Below are 7,626 nucleotides of genomic sequence, written 5' to 3' on the forward strand. Positions count from 1 at the left end.
AGTGAGTAGTGTGGTAGTGATGATGATGGTGAGTAGTGTGGTAGTGATGATGATAGTGAATAGTGTGGTAGTGATGATGATGGTGAGTAGTGAGGTAGTGATGGTGATGGTGAGAAGTGATAAAAGTGATGATAGTGAGTAGTGTGGTAGTGATGATGATGGTGAGTAGTGAGGTAGTGATGGTGTTGCTAAGTAGTGATGTTGATGGTGAGTATTGTGGTAGTGATGATGATGGTGAGTATTGTGGTAGTGATGATGATGGTGAGTAGTGTAGTGATGATAATGGTGAGTAGTGAGGTAATGATGATGGTGAGTAGTGTGGTAGTGATGATGGTGAGTAGTGAGGTAGTGATGATGATGGCGAGGTAGTGATGATAGTGAGGTAGTGATGATGATGGTGAGGTAGTGATGATGATTGTGAGTTGTGAGTTAGTGATGATGGTTAAGAGTAGTGTGGTAGTGATGATGGTGAGTAGTGTGGTAGTGATGATGGTGAGTAGTGAGGTAGTGATGATGGTTAAGAGTAGTGTGGTAGTTATGATGATAGTGGGTAGTGATGATGGTGAGTAGTGTGGTAGTGATGATGATAGTGAGTAGTGTGGTAGTGATGATGGTGAGTAGTGTGGTAGTGATGATGTTAGTGAGTAGTGAAGTATATATATATAGGTAAGGTTAGATTAGGTTAGGTTAGGTTTAATTAAGTTAGATTAGTTTAGGCTAAGAAATAGGCTATTTTTGTTGAAATAGAAATAGGGCAGTAATTGTTGGTAGCGTGTCTTCTCTGTTCACGTAGCAGTAAATAGGTATCCAGGAGTTAGTTAGATTAGGTTAGGTTAGGTTAGTTTAGGCTAGGAAATAGGCTAGGTTTGTAGAAATAGAAATAGAAGAAGGGCTGTAATTGTAGGTAGCGTTTCCTATCACCGAATACATCTATTCACCTAACAGTAAATAGGTATCCAGGAGTTTGTTACGTTAGGTTAGGTTAGCTTAGATTAGGTTATGTTTGTTTTGACTAGGAAATAGGCTAGGTTTGCAGGTTAAGTTAGGTTAGTTTAGGCTAGGTTTGTAGAAATAGAAATAGAAAAGGGGCTGTAATTGTTGGTAGCCTATCTAACCTAACCAAGGAACCTAACCAACCAACCGAACCAACCAACCTAAACAAGCAACCTAACCAACCATCCTAACCAGGGAACCTAATCAACCAACCTAACCAAGCAACCTAACCAAGGAACCTAACCAAGGATCCAAACCTAACCCAACCAACCGAACTAACCTAACCAACCAACCTAACCTAACCTAACCAACCAACCAATGTAACCAACCAACCTAACCAACATAACCAACCTAACCAACCAACCTAAGCAACCTAACCTAACCAACCAACCTAACCAACCAACCAACCTAACAAACCAACCTAACTAACCAACCAACCTAACCCACCAACCTAAGCTATCTAACCTAACCAACCAACCTATCCAACCAACCTTAGCTATCTAACCTAACCAACCAACCTAACCAAGCAACCTAACCAACCAACCTAACCAACCAACCTAACCAACCAACCTAACCAAGCAACCTAACCAACCAACCTAACCTAACCAACCAACCCAACCAACCTAACCTAACCAACCAACCAACCTAAACAACGTAACCAACCATCCTAACCAACTTAACCAACCAACCTAACCAACGTAATAACGTAACCAACTTAACCTAACCAACCAACCTAACCAACCAAACCTAACCAACCTAACCAACCAACCAACCTAAGCAACCAACCTAACCAACCAACCAACCAACCTAACTAACCAACCAACCTAATCAACCAAACTAAGCTATCTAACCAACTAACCTAACTAACCAACCTAACTAACCAACCAACCTAACCAACGTAAACTATCTAACCTAACCAACCAACCTAACCTAACCAACCAACCTAAGCTACCTAACCTAACCAAGCAACCTAACCAACCAACCTAACCAAGCAACCTAACCAACCAACCTAACCAAGGAACCTAACCAACCAACCAACCTAACCAACCTAAGCTATCTAACCAACCTAACTAACCAACCTAACTAACCAACGTAAGCTATCTAACCTAACCAACCAACCTAACCAACCAACCTAACTAACCTAACCAACAACCTAACTAACGTAACCAACCTAACCAACCAACCTAAGCAACTTAAGCAACCAACCTAAGCAACCAACCTAAGCAACCTAACCTAACCAACCTAACCTAACCAACTAACCTAACCAACCAACCAACCTAACCAACCTAACCAACCTAACAAACCAACCTAACTAACCAACCAACCTAACCAACCAACCTAAGTTATCTAACTAAACCAACCAACCTATCCAACCAACCTTAGCTATCTAACCTAACCAACCAACCTAAGCTATCTAACCTAACCAACCAACCTAAGCTATCTAACCTAACCAAGCAACCTAACCAACCAACCTAACCAAGCAACCTAACCAACAACCAACCTAACCAAGCAACGTAACCAACCAACCCAACCTAACCTAACCAACGTAACCAACCATCCTAACCAACGTAACCAACCAACGTAGCCAACCAAACCTAACCAACCAACTAACCTAACCAACCAACCTAACCTAACGTAACCAACCAACGAACCAACCAACGTAACCAACCAACCTAACCAACCAACCTAACCAATGTAACCAACCAACCTAACCAACCTAACCAATGTAACCAACAAACCTAACCAACGTAACCAACCTAACCAACCAACCTAAGCAACCAACATAAGCAACCTAACCTAACATACCTAACCTTACCAACCTAACCTAACCAACCAACCAACCTAACCAACCAACCTAACCAACCAACCTAACCTAACCAACCAACCAACCAACCTAACCAACCTAACAAACCAACCTAACTAACCAACCAACCTAACCAAACAACCTAAGCTATCTAACCTAACCAACCAACATATCCATCCAACCTATCCAACCAACCTATCCAACCAACCTTATCTATCTAACCTAACCAACCAACCTAAGCTATCTAACCTAACCAACCAACCTAAGCTATCTAACCTAACCAAGCAACCTAACCAACCAACCTAACCAAGCAACCTAACCAACCAACCTAACCTAACCTAACCAACCAAACTAACCTAACCTAACCTAACCAACCAACCAACCTAACCAACGTAAACAACCATCCTAACCAACGTAACCAACGAACCTAACCAAGGTAATAACGTAACCAACTTAACCTAACCAACCAACCTAACTAACCTAACCAACCTAACCTAACCAACCTAACTAACCAACCAACCTAACTAACCAACCAACCTAATCAACCAACCTAAGCTATCTAACCAACCAACCTAACTAACCAACCTAACTAACCAACCAACGTAAACTATTTAACCTAACCAACCAACCTAACTAACCTAACCAACCAACCTAAGCTATCTAACCTAACCAAGCAACCTAACCAAGCAACCTAACCCACCAACCTAACCAACCAACCTAACCAACCAACCAACCTAAGCTATCTAACCAAACAACCTAACTAACCAACCTAACTAACCAACCAACCTAACCAACGTAAGCTATCTAACCTAACCAACGTAAGCTTTCTAACCTAACCAACCAACCTATCTAACCTAACCAACCAACCTAACTAACCTAACCAACCAACGTAAGCTATCTAACCTAACCAAGCAACCTAACCAAGTAACCTAACCAACCAACCTAACCAAGGAACCTAACCAACCTAAGCTATCTAACCAACCAACCTAACTAACCAACCTAACTAACCAACCAACCTAACCAACCTAAGCTATCTAACCTAACCAACCAACCTAAGCTATCTAACCTAACCAACTAACCTAAGCTATCTAACCTAACCAAGGAACCTAACCAACCAACCTAACCAACCAACCTAACCAAGCAACCTAAGCAACCAACCTAACCTAACCTAACCAACCAACCCAACCTAACCTAACCAACGTAACCAACCATCCTAACCAACGTAACCAACCAACATAACCAACCTAACCTAACCAACCAACTAACCTAACCAACCAACCTAACCTAACCTAACGTAACCAACCAACCAACCAACCAACGTAACCAACCAACCTAACCAACCAACCTAACCAACGTAACCAACCTAACCAACCAACCTAACCAACCAACCTAAGCAACCTAACCTAACCAACCTAACCTAACCAACCTAACCTAACCAACCAACCTAACCAACCAACCTAACCAACCAACCTAACCAACCAACCTAACCTAACCAACCTACCAACCAACCTAACCAAACTAACAAACCAACCTAACTAACCAACCAACCTAACCAGACAACCTAAGCTATCTAACCTAACCAACCAACCTATCCAACCAACCTATCAAACCAACCTTAGCTATCTAACCTAACCAACCAACCTAAGCTATCTAACCTAACCTACCAACCTAAGCTGTCTAACCTAACCAAGCAACCTAACAAACCAACCTAACCAAGCAACCTAACCAACCAACCTAACCAAAGATCCTAATCAACCAACCTAACCAAGCAACCTAACCAACCAACCTAACCAACCAACCTAACCTAACCTAACCAACCAAACTAACCTAACCTAACCAACCAACCAACCTAACCAATGTAACCAACCATCCTAACCAACGTAACCAACCAACCTAACCAACCTAACCTAACCAACCTAACCAACCAACCTAATCAACCAACCTAAGCTATCTAACCAACCAACCTAACTAACCAACCTAACTAACCAACCAACATAAACTATTTAACCTAACCAACCAACCTAACTAACCTAACCAACCAACCTAAGCTATCTAACCTAACCAAGCAACCTAACTAACCAACCAACATAAACTATTTAACCTAACCAACCAACCTAACTAACCTAACCAACCAACCTAAGCTATCTAACCTAACCAAGCAACCTAACCAAGCAACCTAACCAACCAACCTAACCAAGGAACCTAACCAACCAACCAACCTAACCAACCTAAGCTATCTAACCAACCAACCTAACTAACCAACCTAACTAACCAACCAACCTAACCAACGTAAGCTATCTAATCTAACCAACCAACCTAACCAACCTAACCAACCAACCTAACCAACCAACCTAACCAACATAACCAACCTAACCAACCTAAGCAACCAACCTAAGCAACCAAACCTAACCAACCTAACCTAACCAACCAACCTAACTAACCAACCTAACCAACCAACCTATCCAACCAACCTTAGCTATCTAACATAAGCTATCTAACCTAACCAACCAACCTAAGCTATCTAACCTAACCAACCAACCTAAGCTATCTAACCTAACCAACCAACCTAAGCTATCTAACCTAACCAAGCAACTAACCAACCAACAAAACCAAGCAACCTAACCAAAGAACCTAATCAACCAACCTAACCAACCAACCTAACCTAACCAAAGAACCTAATCAACCAACCTAACCAACCAACCTAACCAACCAACCAAACCAACCAACCTAACCTAACCAACCAGCCCAACCTAACCTAACCAACCAACCTAACCAACCAACCTAACCAACCAACCTAACCAACCAACCTAACCAACCAACCTAAGCTATCCAACCAACCAACCAACCTAACCAACCTAACTAACCAACCAACCTAACCATCCTAAGCAATCTAACCTAACCAACCAACCTAACTAACCTAACCAACCAACTTAAGCTATCTAACCTAACCAACCAACCTAAGCTATCTAACCTAACCAACCAACGTAAGCTATCTAACCTAACCAACCAACCTAACCAAGCAACCTAACCAACCAACCTAACCAACCAACCTAACCAATGAAAGCTTGTAATGCAATGTAAGCTATTTGTAAGCATTGTAATGTAATGTAAGCATTGTAATTGCAATGTAAGCTATCTAACCTAACCAACCAACCTATCCAACCAACGTAAGCTATCTAACCTAGACAACCAACCTAACCAACCAACCTAAGCTATCTAACCTAACCAACCAACCTAAGCTATCGAACCTAACCAACCAACCTAAGCTATCTAACCTAACCAACCAAGCTAAGCTATCTAACCTAACCAACCAACCTAACCAACCAACCTAACCAAGCAACCTAACCAACCAACCTAACCAAGGAACCTAACCAACCAACCTAACCAATGTAAGCTATCTAACCTAGCCAACCAACCTAACCTAGCCAACCAACCTAACCAACGTAACCAACCTAACCAACCAACCTAAGCAACCTAAGCAACCAACCTAAGCAACCAACCTAACCAACCTAAGCAACCTAACCTAACCAACCTAACCAACCAACCTAAGCTATCTAACCTAACCAACCAACCTAAGCTATCTAACCTAAGCAACCTAAGCAACCAACCTAAGCAACCAACCTAAGCAACCAACCTAAGCAACCTAACCTAACCACCCTAACCAACCAACCTAAGCTATCTAACCTAACCAACCAACCTAACCAAAGAACCTAATCAACCAACCTAACCAAGCAACCTAACCAACCAACCTAACCAACCAACCTAACCTAACCTAACCAACCAAACTAACCCAACCTAACCAACCAACCAACCTAACCAATGTAACCAACCATCCTAACCAACGTAACCAACCAACCTAACCAACCTAACCTAACCAACCTAACCAACCAACCTAATCAACCAACCTAAGCTATCTAACCAACCAACCTAACTAACCAACCTAACTAACCAACCAACGTAAACTATTTAACCTAACCAACCAACCTAACTAACCTAACCAACCAACCTAAGCTATCTAACCTAACCAAGCAACCTAACCAAGCAACCTAACCAACCAGCCTAACCAAGGAACCTAACCAACCAACCAACCTAACCAACCTAAGCTATCTAACCAACCAACCTAACTAACCAACCTAACTAACCAACCAACCTAACCAACGTAAGCTATCTAATCTAACCAACCAACCTAACCAACCTAACCAACCAACCTAACCAACCAACCTAACCAACATAACCAACCTAACCAACCTAAGCAACCAACCTAAGCAACCAAACCTAACCAACCTAACCTAACCAACCAACCTAACCAACCAACCTAACCAACCAACCTATCCAACCAACCTTAGCTATCTAACATAAGCTATCTAACCTAACCAACCAACCTAAGCTATCTAACCTAACCAACCAACCTAAGCTATCTAACCTAACCAACCAACCTAAGCTATCTAACCTAACCAAGCAACTAACCAACCAACAAAACCAAGCAACCTAACCAAAGAACCTAATCAACCAACCTAACCAACCAACCTAACCTAACCAAAGAACCTAATCAACCAACCTAACCAACCAACCTAACCAACCAACCTAACCAACCAGCCCAACCTAACCTAACCAACCAACCTAACCAACCAACCAACCTAAGCTATCCAACCAACCAACCTAACCAACCTAACTAACCAACCAACCTAACCATCCTAAGCAATCTAACCTAACCAACCAACCTAACTAACCTAACCAACCAACTTAAGCTATCTAACCTAACCAACCAACCTAAGCTATCTAACCTAACCAACCAACGTAAGCTATCTAACCTAACCAAGCAACCTAAC

Source organism: Procambarus clarkii, chromosome 42, assembly GCF_040958095.1.
Source record: "Procambarus clarkii isolate CNS0578487 chromosome 42, FALCON_Pclarkii_2.0, whole genome shotgun sequence".
In the NCBI taxonomy this organism is placed as follows: domain Eukaryota; kingdom Metazoa; phylum Arthropoda; class Malacostraca; order Decapoda; family Cambaridae; genus Procambarus; species Procambarus clarkii.